This window comes from Schistocerca gregaria, chromosome 1 (assembly GCF_023897955.1).
Source record: "Schistocerca gregaria isolate iqSchGreg1 chromosome 1, iqSchGreg1.2, whole genome shotgun sequence".
Classification (NCBI taxonomy): domain Eukaryota; kingdom Metazoa; phylum Arthropoda; class Insecta; order Orthoptera; family Acrididae; genus Schistocerca; species Schistocerca gregaria.
Window position 1 is genome coordinate 713660419 of NC_064920.1, and position 21387 is coordinate 713681805.

The window sequence follows — 21387 nt, forward strand, 5'->3', positions numbered from 1 at the left end:
AATATGGTAGGCAGGGCAGCAGTCGAAGATTTTCTGTATCCAAAAAGAACCGTACAGGACATGCAACACGCGGTCGTGCATTATCATGCTGAAATGTAGGGTTTCGCAGGGATTGAATGACGGGTAGACCCACGGGTCGTAACACATCTGAAATGTAACGTCCACTGTTCAAAGTGCCGTCAATGCGAACAAGAGGTGACCGCGACGAGCAACCAATGGCACCCAGTACCATCGCGCCGAGTGATACGCCAGTATGGGGATGACGAACACACGCTTCCAATGTGCGTTCACCGCGATGTCGCAAAACACGGATGCGACCATCATGATGCTGTAAACAGAACCGGGATTCATCCGAAAAAAATGACGTTTTGCCATTCGAGCTCCTAGTTTCGTCGTCGAGTACAGCATCACAGGCGCTCGTGTCTGTAATGCAGCGTCAAGGGTAACCGCACCCATGGTCTCCGAGTTGATACTCTATGCTGCTGAAAACGTCGTCGATCTGTTCGTGCAGATGGCTGTTTTCTTGCAAACGTCCCCATCTGTGGACTCAGGGATCAAGACGTGGCTGTACGATGCGATAGAGCCATGCGGAAAAGATGCCTGTCATCTCGACTGCTAGTGGTACGAGGCCATTGGGATCCAGCACGGCGTTCCGTATTACCCTCCTGAACCCACCTGTTCCATATTATGCTAACAGTCATTGGATTTCGACCAACGCGAGCAGCAATGTCACGATACGATAAACCGCATTCGCGATAGGCTACAATCCGACCTTTATGAAAGTCGTAAACGTGACGGTACGCATTTCTCCTCCTTACACGAGGCATCACAACAACGTTTCACCAGGCAACGCCGGTCAACTGCTGTTGCAAGTTGTAGGTGTTGCCACCGGCGCCAACCTTGTATAAATGCTCTGAAAAGCTAATCATATGCATATCACAGCATCTTCTTCCTGGCGCTTAAATTTCTGCGTCTGTAGCACGTCATCTTCGTGGCGTTCTGTTTTAATGGCCAGTAGTGTATCAGTTTTCAAAACTAATACTGTCAGGTACAGAGATGCATATATACTAATTAATTGCATTAAAACTACTGCATTGGCTCACAGGCGTCGCTTCGGTTAATGTCGCGGAAGCTGCATAATATTTCAATGAGACGGCTGCTCGTAATCTTCAGGTGCTTACTAACGTGTTGCTGCAGTGACTCGGCAATACAAACGCTGACTCGCTAGGAAAGCGCAGATGCCAAGGGGTGGGGCTATAATGTCATCGTAGAAGAATCATAGAGTACGGCTAGATCCGTTGCACCGTGCCGGGGGAACGGGCCAGGGTTTTCGCAGTCGCTACGCGGGTAGAGCGCGGGCGCAAATAGCGACCCAGCGCGCGGATCAGGTGTTGGCGCCTGTTTAAGTGTGTGGTGGACTTTGATTGTCAGTCCGTGTTGGATTCGTTTGTCTGTGACCGACTCTACCTTAGTACCGCCGTTGCTGGTTCCCATGCCTTACGGAGTTAAAATCCTATGTCTCTATTGATCAGGTCGTCACTTGTACATATCTCGACTGCTTCTTTAATGATGGAGTCCCAGCCGTCGAAATGATGTTTGTCTCACCGTAGCTCATGCTGTGTCCCGCGTCGAGACAGTGTTCAGCTACAGCAGACTTTTGTGGATGACAGAGTCTGGTGTGATGTTCAGAGCATCTATACTTAACAGTGCAACACGTCTAACCAGTCTATGATTTCCCACACTGACACGGTATGTCATGTATCCCTGGTCTCCTTAGTCCTAGGGTGTCTGTAACAGAACCCAGTATAGTTTGCACTCGTGCTGGAGGGCGAAGACACATTTTGTTTGACGTTTTATGAACATCTGGCTTCTCATCTAAGCTCATTTGGAGGAAAATGTGAACATCACATCCGAAACTCGGAAGATTTTATACAACAACTGAAAACTTTGCTTCTTGAACCAGCTGACTGATTAGTGAGTTTCGATGTGGCCTCTTTGTTCACACGAGTACCTTTGGTCGATTCAGTAAAACTTATAGGAACTAAGTTTTAGAGGGACAGCTTACATCTATTCAAACATGCGCTTACCTCGACTTACTTTGCATTTAATGAACAATATTTTGAGAAGACTGACCGTGCTGCTATGGGTAGCCCTATGTCTCCATTGGAACTAACCTTATCATTGAAGGCTTCGAGGAAAAAGAATTTCCGTCAGTGATGTTGAAACCTAAATGTTTCTTGACGTATATGAGGACGACACTTTTGTATTTTGGCGACACGGAGCAGCAACGCTTCCTGCATTTCTGGAACACCTTAACTCCCTCCATGCGAGCATTTGATTCAGCATGGAAGGGGAAAAAATGGAAAAATGGTGCCCCCCACCCCCGTTCCTAGATGTCTTGGTCCGCAGGAAAGATGGCTCCCTGGGTCACAGCGTGTTTCGCAAACCGATCCACACTAACCTATATCTACGAGCTACCATCACCCATCTCAAAGCAGTGGGGTGTTAAGCACTCTCCTTCATGGGGCTAGAATTATCTCAGATGCAAGGAGCTTATAAGCAGAGCTTAGCCATCATCGCTCTGTAGTTGTACGCACCGTGTACTCTGCTGAAGAGATCTGTAATGCATTTGAACCTGCACTCACTAAAGCTGAAGAACAGCCAGACGCGACAGAGAAATCCAAGATGATGGTTTTTCTAGCAACTAGCTACACACTCCATTTCTACTGACAGTCACATCGAAATGTTTTAGTGTGTCACTGCTTTTCATATTCAGATAAAGATACTGTACAAAAAGATATTCAGATAAAGATACTGTACAAAATCACACCTTGTTGAATACCAAAAATTTATAAGATCGTAAAAACATTGAAGCTATGTCTCTTTGAGAAAACAGGTTCTCGTAATTGACATAGATCAAAAGTCTCATACATGACGTAATAAAACAAACGAGTTATAGTGAATAAGTTATATAAACTTGGGTATGAAATCTTCATCATGTGAACAGGTACGTAAGCTCAGTGGTCAGTAAACGACTCAAAATATGTCTGGCATAGATGATAACATATGTGTGGCAAGTTGTATGAAGTACAGTTGTAAATATTGAGTACAGGCTAACCACATGGTGGCAAACACGTTCTATACAAATACCTTTTCCCAATGATACAGTATACGGTGTGCCATGAAGTACATGTGTCGATCCAGAGCATGCAAAATTTGTGACATATTGATTTAATCAAAGACATTAAAGGTACCATTAACCATAGATCGCAGTGTTGATGGGTACATAGTAATTACATGTGATTTAAATTATCATTCAAAAAAAATAGCATTGCTAGAAGACACTTTCATAAACACAGTAAGAATTACAGATAAACAAACAAAATAAAAAGTTCATACACACCAATTTTTTTTTAAACTTCTGAAAAATGTATATGAGCATGTATGTAATTCTTTTATACATATTATAAAGGACTTGAGCTCCAGTTACCGTAAGTCGGAGTTAGTAAACAATGTCATTTCTATCTGTAGTCAGTTCAGTTTTTATAACTTATTACACATTTAATCATTGCTTACTGGGTTGGTGATTACCACAAGTCATTATCTTTATCACAGTACAAATATTTAGTTTCTCAAAAATCATACTAATGTTTACATGATGATCAGCGAACAGAAAACACCAAATAGCGTGACAAGTTCAATCTTGTAAAGCAACTCTAAGGTGCAACACAAAAACTTTTATCGTCGAAATGTCCAGTAGTAGCTGAAAGAAAACGTTTATCAAATGAAAACGAAGCAAATAACTTCTCTTCAGATTATTCAGAACTGCTTAATGACAAACAAAAATCATCGTCTTACAATTATTAACTTAATGTGCCAGAATCAGCACTGCAGCAGAACCTACACCTTTATTCATCATGACAAAAGAAGTGGTGAGTGAAATGCAATTGTTTAAATAGAAAGAAACTAAAGTATTGAAGTTACTAATTTTTCACAATTATTTACAACATCCATAAAAAATGTAGCATATAAACTTGCATCAAGGCGTGAAAAGTACCACGACCTGGAAAGAAAAAGTCAAATTGCATAAAATACTTCAGTACAAGTCGTGAATCAATGTTTTTGATACAACTGGGTAATACTGTAATGTCCAGTTCTCTATAACAGACCAGCTGCAACATTGGCATTGTTAAAATGTAACTTATTCCACAAATTTACAAAGCTGGAAAATTCATATCACGCGCACATCATATAATTAAGCCATAGAGAAAAATTCCTTATAAAACTTATTACTCAACAGATACCTCCACATATGAACTCTCGTCTCCAAAGGGGTGAAAAGAAAGTTATCTGCAAACGCTGGTCTTCCATGCAGCTAAAAGTTTTGTGTTTTCTGTAGTTTACGATGTATACAGCAAGTATGACTGGTATCAGAAACCGTTGAGATTGCAAGGCCCTCTCACTTCTGATTTGGTGTAAGGAATACGATCTACGGCAATTTGACTTCATACATTGTGATGAAATGGTGGGCAGCAGTTTATGGCCTTGCGTGCGTGGTCTAGGGAAAGAAATGTGGTAAGCTTTACCTGTGTTCAAAGGAACAGGGTGCCAACTTAAACGACTGCACTAAAAGCACAGTGTTGGTGTTGCGACAAAGCGCGTTTTTTCTGGAGAACGATGAAGAGACATTTCCAGCCCCATGCCACGGTCATATTGTGTAGAAAAACGTTAGCTTGCTCACCACGGACAGGGCTAGACGTCCAGGTATACGGCCTAGCGCCGAAAAGTCGCCAACAGTGCATTGTAGACCTTGTTAGAGAGCAAGCCGCCAAAAGAAATGTAAACGATGTGCAAATGTCCGTGGGACAGGAAAACAAGCGCCCATACGTGCAGACTCAGATTGAAAACATGTTTTGTCAATGCTAGTTTATGGCCATTCTTTGCAAACTTTGAAATAGACGCAACAGGGGAGATAACAAACTGTCTTTAGAGGGCTGCGCTTCCACCATGAATTGTGTTAGCAAAAGACCCCGCAAAGGTGTTGGAAAGAGGCTGCAAAGCTCATTTTTTTTCTATTTTATGCCAATTAACTTGAAGTCTTTGATTGCTCAGTTCGGTTTGCAGTGCAAAGACCATTCACCGAGCTTAGAATGCCGGGCTCCAGGTCGTGATTGGCTTGTGCGAAATTGGGGGGAGTCAAAAAAGAGAAATGTGCTTTTGGAAGCGAGCTGAGGAGGCAACACACAAAAAGGAAGATGGGACTCTTGTGCAAGTCTCTTGTAGTGGTGCTTCGCTAGTAAAGAACTGGGGGTCTCTACCTAAACGGTGAGACTTGTGTCCTTTGCTAGGGCGTGACTTAGAGCCTGTGCCAGTCACCTTCTGAACCGTCAGAGGTACTGCTTATATCATCACGGTCATAACGAGTGACGCGTGGGTGTACTTATTTGTCTTGAGTCGGCGGTCTAAACATTTGACGTTTTCCGACACGCACAATCGTGGCACGGAGTCAAATTGGTTTGGCAGACCAGCAGACGGGTCCACTTGCACACTGGAATCTGTCGGGGTTTCAGAGACTCTTAGGGAAGTACCTTGAGAGTAAATCGGAAAAATGAGAACAGCGAGAAACTTAACATCAGGATTGATGGTCACGAAGTCAATGAAGTTAAGGAATTCTGCTACCTAGGCAGTAAAATAACCAATGACGGACGGAGCAAGGAGGACGTCAAAAGCAGACTCGCTGTGGCAAAAAAGGCATTTCTGGCCAAGAGAAGTCTACTAATATCAAATACCGGCCTTAATTTGAGGAAGAAATTTCTTAGGATGTACTTCTGGAGTACAGCATTGTATGGTAGTGAAACATGGACTGTGGGAAAAGCGGAACAGAAGAGAATCGAAGCATTTGAGAGGTGGTGCTATAGACGAATGTTGAAAATTAGGTGGACTGATAAGGTAAGGAATGAGGAGGTTCTACGCAGAATCGGAGAGGAAAGGAATATGTGGAAAACACTGATAAGGAGAAGGGACAGGATGATAGGACATCTGCTAAGACATGAGGGAATGACTTCCATGGCACTAGAGGGAGCTGTAGAGGGCAAAAACTGTAGAGGAAGACAAAGATTGGAATATGTCAAGCAAATAATTGAGGACGTAGGTTGCAAGTGCTACTCTGAGATGAAGAGGTTAGCACAGGAAAGGAATTCGTGGCGGGCCACATCAAACCAGTCAGTAGACTGATGACCAAAAAAAAAAAAAAAAAGGGAAGTACCTGCGTTCTGAATTAACCGAAAGCGAGACCGCGTACTTGCATTTTTCGGGATCGTGCATTTAATAACAGAATGCCGTCGTCCATGGCTTCAGTTGCTGAACGCATCGTAGTGTGGCGCTTTGACCAGTAGGATGTTAAAGTATTCGCTGCTGCGAAGTAAGGCTATAATATCTACTTCTCAGCACCCTATTATTTTGAACCATATTGTCTTTTTTTGTATCGCAGAATAAAGATGCTTGGTATTGGCGTAGTTTTTATGCCACAACCTGGATTCACATATATGAAGTGAGATAGAGCGAGTAGTGTTCTGGTTAGAGTCGTGTGTCGATCCCCAGCAGATCACTTTGTCCACCATAGATCCCATTTTAGTAAGGCTTTTGTTAAATAAATGTTTCTTTTGTATCATGATTCTTTAATAATTTTGTTGTCTTGTCTTGTTTAAGATAAATAAATCGATTGTGAATTAGACCATAACTTCTCCCTGAGTTCCGATTAACAGTTCCTTCTCAATTTTATGGCAGTCTAGATCAAAAACATAAGGAGTAGCTTTTTCATTTGGTGTCCACTGCATGGGATTTTACTTCATTATCAGTAATCGTCTTTCACCGTAATTTGTGTTCTTTTCATAATCTATGGCTCTTACTTGTCATAATACATCTCTTCGGTTAGCAACAAAACATTAGCAATACTGTCCTCTTAGAAAGTATTTCATAACCAAATAAATCCCTCTTAAAAATATCACTGTGTCTACCTCCGCACAAAGTGTGCACAGACAGAACCATTATGTATCAAGTACAGCTGTGAGTTGCTTCGTTTTTGAAGAGTGTACATTCCTTACCTTGTCTTGTTCCATAAATAGCTGCAAAAAAAGGCTTCCTTTCTAAATCGTATACAATGCTTCATGTGTCTTCCTCAGAACATATTTCATTAACATTCGGCATAACGTCCTACAAATCGTAATCTGCTTTACGTAATATACAATAATTGCACCATAATGAACCATAGTTGCTCCATAATGAACCATAATATCATAAGCCTCACATGGCTATCCTTGAGCAACATTCATCATCATATTCCATACCTATTTAGAACAGTGTTCCCTAGATTCGTCATGTGTATCATAGAACGCTGCACTTATCACTCCTTAAGATACTACCGAAATAGGAGAACAAGCATCAGTCAAAAATCTTCCAAGTTAAACTAGTGCCCATCACAAATACCTTTCTCAGTTCATAACCACTCGTACACAATCCAATATAAAATCAACAATCACTTATACCTCTAGAATTCATGACGTACTTCACCAAAATGCACCTACAAAAAATGTAATCTCTTGCAATTTCCTCAAAAAAAAAACCGTATTCTATCTGGTAAAGGTAAAACAAAAAACCCACAAGTCACAAGAAACTTCGTTACATGTGCAAACTATCTTCCTGAAAAAACAAATGATTATTTTAGAACCACAAAACGAAGTCTACTCTGCTTTAGCAAGATCTCGAAAAAAAAGTTCGGAACTCATTCAGATGATTTACCAGTAAACTCAGAATTATTGTAGCTAATACAAAATTTTTCACAGTTGGCTTACTTTTCAATATTGTTGTAGCGGAAATAAGAAATGAAAAAAATAGTATTGTCTACTTCCACTGAATTCTCACTTTCTCAAACTATGCTTAGCAATTTCAAAATAACTTTTTTTTTCAGACAACACAAATCGTGGATGAAACGATTGAAATGAGCGCTTGACGTCATTGGCCGGGAGGCCTCTTGTGGAGCAGGTCGGGCCGCCTTGGTGTAGGTCTTATTGCATTCGACGCCACATTGGGCGACCTGCACGCCGGATGGGGACGAAATGATGACGAAAACAGCACAATATTTAGTCCCTGAGCGGAAAAATCCCCGACCCACACGGGAATCGAACCCGGGCCCCCTTAGGACGGCAATTCGTCACGCTGACCACTCAGCTATTGGGGCGGACACAAATCGTAGATACTCACTATGTATTAAAACTATTTAGTAGATTGACAGCAAAAGATACATTAACAGATATACAGATTAGCTGAAGAATATGAAATAGTGCTGAAAGCTACAGTAAGAAAATGCTCTGCAACAGATGTGGCACCGATGCTCGCAACTGCGTATGTCTTCTAAAGAACAGTAAACCTTCTAGGGTATTATTCTTCGATGTTTGATACATGATGAGGACCTCGTGATTTACGTATGCATATGGTTTCAAGTTCCACAGTATTTGCATGTGCGATTCGGCATATGCGAAAAGGACCTTCATACACCAAGACAAAATTGCCATTTAAAGACTTTCCTTTATGCGACAGACAATGCGATTTAAGAACACTTTCTGACTTACCTGTAAGTTCTTGATGTTCACTCGTAGGCTGTGAAGCTTCTTCCTTTTCGCTGATTTCTTGACGTTTTCCCAAGCTAATCTGATTGCTTCGCTATGTTGTAAACGTCGTGGTGTAGAGAACAATATCAATTGTTTTATATGACCTGCTGGTGGTTTATTCTTCAAAACAAACTGAAATGTACAAATCCCAGTTTCTGTGTTGACGATAGCAATACAATCTGCAAAGTTTATCCAATTCTATCACAATGCGTCCAGAAGGGTACGTCTCAAAGATTTTAGCCATGTGTCAGAACGAAATTGTGGGCTATTATCAGAATTACTTTCTCAACATACCCAACTTCTTTCAGAAAATTCCTGACGAATGAAGTAGATACAGATTTTGCAGCTGCTTTCCGTAAAAGGTGTGAATTACACAAATTCAGAGATAAGCTGAACAGGTAAAAAAACAAATGAATGACTGCGTTTAAATCTCGTAACTGGACCGAAAACGTCAGCGGCGGCTCTTAATTTCACAGGAATGATCGGAAATAGTGGTTTTTTATATGTAACAGCAGGTGATTTTGTCTATTTCATTTTGCCAAGACCGTATGAAATCGCTTTCCCGTATTGTGGAAGTAACATGTATCCACTTATTTCTTAAAACACATGTTAGCGCCAAAGTGTGCGTAAATGAGATGTGATTACCAAATGAGGTTGTTAACGAGTTTGTCTGGTGTGGTCAAAACCCAACTAGAACTCTCAGGACATCTCCGTCTGGGTAAAATGTTGTTACATACAAGGAAAAACTGTCTTACAGCAGAATTTGATTTGTTTTCATATTTCTCTTTTATGTCTTTCCAGATTGGATCTTGCTCCTGTTCATGAGCAGTGTCACATAATGAAGATGAAATAAAGTTTTCAGTGGCTACTTGTTGCGTACATAACGGCGTAAAATTGTTTTCTTTGCAGTCTTTGTCATTACTCTGGACTAAACCAACAGGTGCACGTGAAACTGCATTAGGAATCATGTTTTTTGAACTCGGAATGTAAATCACAAGGAAACTCAATTCCTGAAGAAACCAAGCACAAGGTCTTGGACCAACATAATTTAGTTTAGCTGTCATTAGAAACTGAATTGCCCAATGATCGGTACATACCTTAGTGTGTTTACCTTGTAGAAAGTAAGGAAATATAAAATGTCCAGACTATGGCTAAAGCTTCGATCTCGGTGATAGAATAGTTACGTTCGGCTTTGATTAAGACTCAGTTGGCTAAACGACAATTTTCTTTGTAATAAGTCTCAGTTGGCTAAAGCGACAATTTTCTTTGTAATAATTCCATTTTCTACAACGTCTTGAAACAAATGTACGTCAAGACCAGATCTTGAGCTATCCGTTGAAAGACAGAAATAAAGAAACAAATCAGGAGGTATTAAGCAGTACAGTTTTCAGATCATCATATTCGGTCTGAACGACGCTATTCCAGTCCCAGACTGTTTCTTACCTATGAATTGACATTAGGTGTAGACAAGCTCTGTAAGCTGATGAAACGTCGATAAAAATTCAAAAGACCAAAAAGTGATCCACGTTTTCGTTTGTTTGTAGATAAGACACCTGTAGTAGAGACAATGTGGCCAAGAAATTTAATTTGAATTTCACCAAATTCTGATTATTCTAAATTAACTGTAATGTCAGCCTCAAGAAATGCGTGTAATAGTTCGCTCAGTACTTAGTTAAGTTTTTACCACGAATTTTCAGTGATCAAAACGTCAGCGACATATGTAGTTCTCGTGCTCTCAAATGCTTTGGTAAAGTAGTATTCAGATCTCGGATAAATGCAGCGGATGAAACATTGAGACCAAATGGTAATTTTCGAAACTGGTAGCAGTTACCAGAACAGAGAAAAGCTGTATGTTCCTACATTTTGTATGTAGTTAGATTTGCCAAAGCTGTATCGCATATCTATAGAAGACATAATCTTTACTCTGTGAAATTTCTATAATAACTCGTCTATTGTTTGTGGTCGATCTGTTTCCAGTTGTATTACAGTGTTGATCTGTCTGGGATCGAGAGCAAGTCTAATAGAATCATTCTTATTTTTAACAACGTGTAACAAGCTGTTTGGCTTTTCCCCTATATGTCAACGGAATAACGTAAGGTTACAATGAAATCAACACCCTTAGCTGCTTACAGGCGTTGACATACGTCAACGGGGACAGATGAAAATGTGTGCCCCGACCGGGACTCGAACCCGGGATCTCCTGCTTACGTGGCAGACGCTCTATCTTTTTTTTATTTTATTTTTTCTTTTTTTTCTTTTTTAACAGTAAGGAACTTAAAACTAGTAAGTGCACTCGTTGCGTCGAGTTGGGGACGCACGTAACTAAAACAATGCTAATAGTTGTAGAAAAAGGCATAAAGAAAGAGAGCAAAGTGCGGGGCGAAGGAAACCATGAAACAAAACTGAAGGGTGGAATCCATACCACCATTAACCAGTGCTACATCTTGCAACGTATGGGAAAACTAAAACTGCGAAGACCTTTTCGCAGCGGGGACAAAAAGAGGAAATGGGACAAGTACTGCTACAGAGTGTGAGGGTTCACAACGAAACTCTCCATCTGCTGTATCATCCAGGTATGACTTCTCGTAATGATGAAAGTAGATCCGACGTTGTACCGTGTAGTGTTCTATTATCGTATTGTAATTTTAGCTTCTCTTAGCCGTGATGTTCCAGTTAAGTGGAGGGTCGTGGAACGCACTCCACAAAACATTGGAAAAGTATTGTCGATAATTTGGGTTACGGAGGATCTTGCAATGTCGTTCCTGCAAATAGTTCCAAAAGTCTAAAGTGTCCTTAGTGCCGTCTTGAAACAAATAATGCACTGCATGTCCACGAAGCCACGTCATTGCATTAGTTTTAGTGCGTGGGTAATACGTTTCATCCGGGAATAAGATTGTCTTGGGGTCGATATGATTCGGCGATACCCGAAGGAAGTATGCTGACATTTGCCTCACTAAGTGCCACACTGCTGTAGACTCGCCACAGCTAAGACGGTGTTCATCGTTGTCCTGAACGCCACAGCTCGTGCACGTGCGTGACTCTACCATGTGGATCGCATGTAGCCTTGATCTGGTCACCTGCTTACCGTTGACAGTGATAAAACACATCGCCGTGACGTCAGTGTCCACTGTTACGTGGTGAATTGTCCTCCACACTACTCGCCAGTTGACGTTTGGGTGCTTCCTCTCCACGACGTTATCGGGTCGTCCACGTTGCAGGACCCGATAAACGGTGTTTGCCGTCGCCAGTTGAGTCGCTGGTAAGGCAAGTTGAACGTAACTGAGTTCGAGGTAAAAGACACCGATGTAGAAGAGCGAAGAGCAGACGTGGTGTATCGGCACAGGCGACAACAGGGAGGGCGGTGCTAGTTCTTCTATTAACAAACTGGTCAGACTGTCCGGACGGCTGTGCCATAGTTTGACTAATGTGCTCACAAATAGGGCGACCGCTCTGTCATAAACGTGATAAAGGCCAAGCCCTCCCCGTTCCGGGGGAAGGGTGAGAGTCTCATATTTGATCTTGAAAAGCATTCCAGAACTCACGAGGGACCCAAAAGCCGCAAGTATACGGCGAGCTAACATCACCGGTATAGGTAATATCTGGGCGATGTGCGGAATGCGTGACGCTAAATGTGTGTTGACATACTGGGTCCGTTGGACGATGTCCAGGGCTCGTAAGCGGTTGTTGGCAATTCCAGTCCGGACATTTCGTAAAAGCTGTCGAAAGTTGTGAGCAGCGGTCCGTCGTATATCGTCTGTAAAATCAATGCCGAGACATTTCAAACTATCCCTGAGCTGTAAGGGGGTGACACTGTTCTCAGACAATCCGACCCCGATGTTCATCGCCACCGATTTTGCGACGTTCTTACGACTTACGACTACCAGTGGCCATGCCATATTTCGCTATACAAGTTAGTGCGCTAGCGGTGTCGTCACCGTTGCGGATGACAATCACCACGTCGTCAGCGTACACTTTACATCGGAAAGTGTGGCCTCGTAACGTCACACCCGTTAGTCGTTGGCGCAGGCCGCAGAGGAGAGGTTCCATGGCCACAGCGTAAAGTAAAGTGGACAGAGGGAAGCCTTGGCGTATCGATCGAGGAATGGTGAGGGGCTGCGAAGGTCGGCCATTGACGATCACCTTGGACGTCGCGCCACGGAGTAGTCGCATGACGACAGTGACAAAAGGCTGTGGGTACCGCATATGTTGGAGGACCGCTTCCAAATAGTTGTGGTCCACTCGGTCGAAAGCTTGACTAAAATCGATGGCCGCCAATGCACCCTTCAGACGACGTGCCCTCGCCAGTGAGATCAAGTCACGATATTCGCTGAGTGCCGTTTGAACATTATTGTCGCCTCCTAATGACGTCTGATCGGGTGAGATAACATTGCGTAGGGTCTGGCGTATCCGCGCCGCCAACAGTCGAGAAAATATCTTAAAGTCGCAGTTCAGTAGCGTCAACGGGCGGTAGTCCTGCAGTCGTGAGCCACTGGACGGTTTGTGAATAGGAATAATCATCCCTTCCACAAGGGCCGCAGGGAGCGGCACGTCCGGGGATAGTAGTTCGCGACAGATGTCCGTCCATGGGGAGGCTAATAAATATTGAAAAGTCCGATAAAATTCCAAGGGGAGGCCATCAGGACCCGGAAAATTGTTGACATCTAATGGCGTTGATCACATCTTCTTCTGTAATTTCTTCCATCAAGGCCGCTTCTATTATCGGGGTGACGGTGCCGTAAATCGTCTGTGAGACGTCCTCCAGAGCTGTCGGATCAGGGGTCTGAGCGGAATAGAGCTGGAAATAATGATTGTAGAACGCTGTGTTTATGTCTTGTTGCGTGGTGAGGCGATGACCGTCCTCCGTGTCGATGAAGCTTATCAGCGCTCGTTGGCGTCGTTTACGTTCACGAAGGACGTGGAACATTGACGGGCGTTCGCTAGGTATCCGATCCTGCGTCCTCGAGCGGATGATTACCCCCTCTAGGTGGCGTCGCATATGAGCGAGGATGGTGGACCGCAGTTTGTCGTTCCGGAGACGGCGCCATAGCATCGCAGTCGCGCAGGCCCGGACGTAAAAGTCGAGTGTATGTCTTCGCCAAGTAGCGTGGTCGCGATCGTAGGTTATCAACGTTCGCCTCAGTGCCGGTTTGGCGTAGTCCAACCACCAGCGGATCGTTGTGGGATATGCACGGACGCGATTTTCACACGAATGCCACGTATCCTCAACGGCTTGGCGGCAATCCGGGTACGACAGGTGAGCGATGTTTAATTTCCACGGGCTGCGGCTTCTCCACACTGGTTGCCGCCGCAGGGGGACGGCACAAATTTAAGCTGAGTGGTCCGAGAATGCTGCAGGCCACAGTTTCGCATCCTGTGTTCCAGCGGCGAGAGAGCGTGAGACATAAATCCGATCGATACGGCTGGAAGAGTGACTCGTGAAGTGCGTGAATCCCAGTCGGTGGCCGTGAAGATGTTCCCAAGTGTCCACCATCTGCAGGTCGCGAATTAGCGTCTCGAGTTCCGGGCACGGATTATGTCGTGGTAGTTGGTCTCTGGGTGCCAGTACGCAATTGTAGTCACCTCCAAACAACAGATGGTCGTGGGGCCTTGGAAGAACGGGGCGACGTCTTCCGCAAAGAATCGTGAACGTTCGCGACGTTTGTCCGTCCCGGAAGGTGCGTAGATATTGATAAGGCGGACACCCAGAACTGTGAGTGCCATTCCTCTTGCCCCAGGCAGAAACAGGATATCGTCCGCCACTATCCCTTCCCGAAGAAGTACAGCGACACCGCTGCCTGTTGGGGAAGCTGGAGAGACGCAAGCATCGTAACTGTACATGCTTGGGAAGTCGTCGACGTACACTTCCTGGAGAAGGGCTATGTCGGTGGAAGCAGAGTTCAACATATCCTGAAGCAAGGATAACTTAGCGCGCGTCCGTATAGTGTTGATGTTTATAGTTGCAATGCGATACGTTTGAGGTCCATCCACAGCATCCGTGTTGGCCATCAGTACCCCTGTAAGGCTGTCTCGTCACTCTAACTGATGGCGGGAAAGGGTCAACACTGGTGGGGTAAATTTCCCCCCGTGTCGTCCGACACGATGGGCAAGGAGTGTGCCTCACAGTCGTCCGCCCAGTCGCCATGAAATACCATCGGCTGTTGATGGCTGTTAGTGGCTGCTGCGGCTCTCGGCGCTAACTCCATCGGTTCTTCTGGCTGGGAATCGGCAGCGGCTGTCTGCTTGTGATCCTGCTGTTCTGTGGGGTCGGAGGGGCTGAAGCCGTCACCATGGCTATCTGTTGAGTTTGAAGTTACAGCGGCCTCTGTACCGCCGGTACCGTCGTCGGAATTTCCACAGTCCATGTCAGACGATCGCTGCAAACACTCGTCCGATGGAGCACGCCGCCGTCTCTTGTGTTTTCGCGGTGAACGCTGTTTACGGACGTGTGCTTCAGTATCTGAATGTGGGTGGATTTTTTCAGCTGCTCCGGTGTCTGGAAGAAAAGCCGCTGTCGGCACAACCCGTGGATCAATGCCCATCCTGGCATCCACGCCTTCTTGCAAGGTCGGTCGGTGATTATCTTCAGGTGGGGGTGCCGTTGTAGAGGCCGGATCCTGTACTGCAGAAGCTGCTATCGGACTAATGTCGTCAGCATCGGTAAAGGTTGCTGCCCGTGTAACTTCGGCGTAATTGAGAGGAAGGGTCGTCACCGTAGAAGGAGTCATAGATTCACCTGTCGGGATTTGAGTAAGCCGTCGTCGAAGACAATCCGAACGGACGTGCTCTACTTGGCCACAACCAGAGCAAGTGCGTGGCTGACCGTCATACATAATGATCGCCCTACATCCGTCGATGACAAGATATGACGAAACATGTTTGGTCAATTCAATTTTAATCTGTCGTACCCCGTTAAGAACGGGGTACGTTGTAAAGGTGGTCCATTTTTCGGCCATATGGTTGATCACTCTGCCGTTGGGCTGGAAAGCCGCGGTGACTACGTCCGGTGGTACTTCAAAAGGGAGTTCGAAGACGCGTATCGTACGGAGGCCAAGCCCCGCGTGATCGATAGAGACTGCCCCAATATGGCCATCAGAATGTTTGAATTTAAGACCGTTGGCATGTGCGCTCACGATTCTGTTGCACACCTCGTCACTTACTAGCTTGACGTAGACAACACTGCTCGTGATAGAGAGATGGATACCAATTATGTCTCGCGGGTCAATTTTAACGTCGTCACGAAGGAAACGTTCCACTTCAAAAGCTCGCGGTCGTGCATGATCGGGTTGGAAACTGATCTTGATGGTGGTTTGTCTGTATGAATGTGCCATGTTGCGTCGGTAGTGATGGACTCTAAACTAGCGACAGCGCAGTAGTAAACAACTACGGACACTCGCGACCGCGCGGACGGGACGTAAACAAGACGTCCTCGCCGCAGCGCTGCGGAAAGCAGACTGATCTATCCATTTGAGCCACCGAGGATACAGAGGGTAGCGCGACTGCAGGGATTTATCTCTGGCACGCCTCCCGCGAAACCCACATTCTCAACGTATTGTCCCGCACTACATTCGTGGTGCCCCCGTCCATTATACTCATTACTCGCGGCGCGTTGCCGATTCCCCTAAGAGTTCGGACACTGTTTGTGCATTCGCGCAGAAGAAGAAGATGGTCAAGTGGCCGGTGAGCCTTAACTATTTATCTGTTCGGACATGTCCGAAAGAACAGATACCATCTTAGTAAATATAACGTAAGGTGCCACAAAAATTTATTATGTTCCTTACCTTTGATTTCATTAAGAAAATTACGTCTGATTCCTGATGTGTGAAAAAAAAACCTTCAGATCTTAAAATTTGGAATAATTCATGTGTATCTGCATCAGAATCTTCCTCATCTCTGTGCACTTTCTTTCTAATTAACTGTTCTGTGCTAATAGACCGTTCAACTCCACAATGATACGTTGCTATGTCGTTCATATAGCCGTCAGACATATTCAGTTAGTGTTGTACCCCGACCAGAAAGAAAATAACGCAAATAGTTCACCAGTTCACATCCTGATCTTCCATCCCTGAAATTTAACTGTTACTGGTACTTGATTTACTTGTGACATTACTTCAGCATCGCAAAAATTTGACCTTCGCTTTTATTCACGTAGAAACTCTACATCCAAAATTGCTTCTGGTGACCAAAGGGGAACGATTAGAAAATTCGGAGAAAACTTGTGTCCCTGACACATGGAAAACTAACTAAGTCTGATTACATACATCAACATCCTTTCCTTGAATCACTCGTTCCAATTTAGTTCTTAATAGTGGCAAATGACTGAGCACATTTACAAAACAATGTCTCACTAATCACATCTAGAGGGCTACCCGAATCAAGTACAGCAGAAAGGGGAATGTACAAGCGTATTTTCACAGTTGCCATTTCCTTGTAAAAATGAGGCTCTAATGTCATCAAAACCTACAAGTTAACATAGGTTATACGTAGACTGTTGGCAACTGCAAACGGTTCGTTTGCAGGCTTAGTTGTTAGTCCTTTTTGTATTGGTTCGTTTTGCATGGAGTTGTTGCGTGAGTTGGGCGACCTGATTTCTACAGTTGCACCACGCTCCGAATATGAATTTTTGCGATCGCGCCCGTCTTGAGTTCATCTGTCATAATAATTATTTCGTGTCACGTAACTGTTGTAAGTTCTTTTCCCCGTGGGCACGATGCCCTGATTTCTAGAATCTTAGCACCACGTTCGGAATCAGAATCGGTGCGACCACGCCCATTTACATTTACTCTTGTCATTGCGCCTGAAATTGTCTTCATTGCGATAACGTCTATATTCACGCGATCCCCGGTCCTTATTCCTGTACTGAAAATTCGGACGGTCGTTAGAATCATTTCTTGAGCGTCTGTAATCTACACTCCTGGAAATGGAAAAAAGAACACATTGACACCGGTGTGTCAGACCCACCATACTTGCTCCGGACACTGCGAGAGGGCTGTACAAGCAATGATCACACACACGGCACAGCGGGCACACCAGGAACCGCGGTGTTGGCCGTCGAATGGCGCTAGCTGCGCAACATTTGTGCATCGCCGCCGTCAGTGTCAGCCAGTTTGCCGTGGCAAACGGAGCTCCATCGCAGCCTTTAACACTGGTAGCATGCCACGACAGCGTGGACGTGAATCTTATGTGCAGTTGACGGACTTTGAGCGAGGGCGTATAGTGGGCATGCGGGAGGCCGGGTGGACGTACCGCCGAATTGCTGAACATGTGGGGCGTGAGGTCTCCACAGTACATCGATGTTGTCGCCAGTGGTCGGCGGAAGGTGCACGTGCCCGTCGACCTGGGACCGGACCGCAGCGACGCACGGATGCACGCCAAGACCGTAAGATCCTACGCAGTGCCGTAGGGGACCGCACCGCCACTTCCTAGCAAATTAGGGATACTGTTGCTCCTGGGGTATCGGCGAGGACCATTCGCAACCGTTTCCATGAAGCTGGGCTACGGTCCCGTACACCGTTAGGCCGTCTTCCGCTCACGCCCCAACATCGTACAGCCCGCCTCCAGTGGTGTCGCGACAGGCGTGAATGGAGGGACGAATGGAGACGTGTCGTCTTCAGCGATGAGAGTCGCTTCTGCCTTGGTGCCAATGATGGTCGTATGCGTGTTTGGCGCCGTGCAGGTGAGCGCCACAATCAGGACTGCATACGACCGAGGCACGCAGGGTCAACACCCGGCATCATGGTGTGGGGAGCGATATCCTACACTGGCCGTACACCTCTGGTGATCGTCGAGGGGACACTGAATAGTGCACGGTACATCCAAACCGTCATCGAACCCATCGTTCTACCATTCCTAGACCGGCAAGGGAACTTGCTGTTCCAACAGGACAATGCACGTCCGCATGTATCCCGTGCCACCCAACGTGCTCTAGAAGGCGTAAGTCAACTACCCTGGCCAGCAAGATCTCCGGATCTGTCCCCCATTGAGCATGTTTGGGACTGGATGAAGCGTCGTCTCACGCGGTCTGCACGTCCAGCACGAACGCTGGTCCAACTGAGGCGCCAGGTGGAAATGGAATGGCAAGCCGTTCCACAGGACTACATACAGCAACTCTACGATCGTCTCCATGGGAGAATAGCAGCCTGCATTGCTGCGAAAGGTGGATATACATTGTACTAGTGCCGACATTGTGCATGCTCTGTTGCCTGTGTCTATGTGCCTGTGGTTCTGTCAGTGTGATCATGTGATGTATCTGACCCCAGGAATGTGTCAATAAAGTTTCCGCTTCCTGGGACAATGAATTCACGGTGTTCTTATTTCAATTTCCAGGAGTATATATTGTAGGGCTGATGTGTCACATTATGCCGCCTGTCTCATCATACCGTTCACGCGACTTCCATCTACGTTTTCCGTTACGCCGCAGACGTTAATCTTCCCAATACTCACCCCCATTATTTCTGTGTGTATGATCATTATTGTCAAATTTAAGTTCTTGCAAAAGAGCTTGGACAGTTTCTTATCATCCTTAAAACGTTCCGATGGACCGTACGGCTAAGTTAAATATCTGTTCATGCGCATCATTTTTACGAAGTACTGCACAGGAGTTGCGAAATTCGATTGTTCAATTTTGAATCACAATAATGTCATGTTTCACGCGATCTTGAGTTGTATCACGTGTGATAAGAATAGCCGTAGGTGCGACATTCACGTGCTGTCCATCTTATTCTTGTGCCAGGTTCTTCTCAGGATAACTGCAGATGAATTAAAGTTTGTGGGAGTTGGCCATGTTGCTGGCAAAGAAGAGTCAAATTGCTGTAACCACCCCCTTCATTGCTGGCTTTACGAAAAACTTTAAATTTCCCAACTGTGAGAAAATGTTTGTAATCAAAACCATCAAAACGGATGAGTTTCCTCTCATACAGTAATTCGCATTCCAGTCATTGTGTCCTGTGAAAATATTACGTTCACGAGAGAAGTGGTCAGCATTTCCAGAATCAGTGCGTTCATTGTGACTTCGAACATGATAATTATTGAACCTTCTGGTATAGTTGTCGCGAGCGATCGTTTATTCGATACCAGCAAGCTGTTCCTGCATCCTACTCGCGTCACGTTTATTTTGCTGATTAATCGTCATCTACACTTCTTTAAAACATTGCAGAGACTGAAACTCTTGGTATCAGCGAATGGAATTTGCTGAGTGTCCTCTGATCTTTTATCTGATGCACGGTTCGTTTGCATCACTCTCTCTGATAATTCATCGACTCATTCTCCAACTGTGATCAACTGAGTTTGCGTCTTTGATACTTCAATGTTGGTCTGTAACTATAATGAGTCGGACGTTTGTGCTAGTTCCTCTATTTGCAGCTCTTGTTGTGACTTCTGTCTGGATTCAAGATTTATAATATCAGACTTGAGTTCCTCGTGTACATGAGTTTTCAATCATTCTGCATTTCCTCGAATTTACGGCTTAATTGTCATCCCGGAACAATTTGAAGTTATCTTCATGTTTCTTACTAGATTCTTTGATTTCGCTACGAAGTATTTCATTAGATTTTTTAGTCTCGTTATTAAATTCTCTAATTTCGTTGTTGGATTTTTTAATTTCATCGAGATAGGCTAATATTGGTAAAGCCATACCTAAATCTCTTATAACGAAATGGGATTGTGTCACGGTATTTTGCCCTCTTGAAGTTCGTGTAGTTCTCTGCAGTTCATCACGCATGACTGGCAAAGAATAGCCTACATTCTTATTATACACAGTATTGTTGGAAAGTTCCTTGAGAAGAACTTTCTACACTATGCCTCAAATTTTCCGAAACTTGGTTTGGAGTTACTTCTACCGTCTTGTCCATTCCTGATTGTACTCTAGTATTCATTTTCGTTGCGCCAATAAAGAAAATGACCCAAAAATGTAAAACAAACATCTTAGAACAAAACTATTAACCTCACAGTTACGAAATAAACAAAAATATAGTGAACCAGAAAACTGCTGAAATAAAAATTGTGAATTAATTCGGAGCAGCACGCAAGCAACAAAAACGCATTGCAACGACTAGTGACAAACTACCGTTACATTAAATTTTGCAAGTTCACTAGCAAGACGTAGCATCTCGAACTGCGAAATCATCCAACAAAACGAAATCCTGGCAGACAGGTCGACAGATGAAAGTTTTACTGTCAAATATTATTATTATCATAGCCTGGTGAAAGTTTCACTATCAAACGTTATTGTTATGACAACAGACGTACAGAAATGTGTAAAGCTCTATCTCTGACGGTATTAACGTTAAATATAGTTTTTCTCTAAAAAATTACTAGGCTAGTGAAACTTTATTATCGTTATCATAAATTCTGAAATGTAGCTTAACAACTTGTTTTATGAAAACTCTTATTCCTACATGTCAATATTCAAACATTTTCTGCTGTTTCCGAATATTGGACATGTCAGTACTGTGACACAGAACAAGGAACCGAAATTATACTTCCTATAAATCATGAAAAATTAATTCTCTTGTATCTGACTGCGATTTTTAAAATACTCTCTAACATCCCCAAAAAATTGTACTGTAATGCTCCTGCACGCAACGGACGTCTTTCCGCTGCAACTGCATGAACATTCTACATCCAGCAACATGATAAAATAATTTTTAAAAAAAGCACTGCCAGCCATGCAGAGAGCAACGCATGGTCATAATTACTGATGTAACTACTTTGCTCTTTCTTTTTT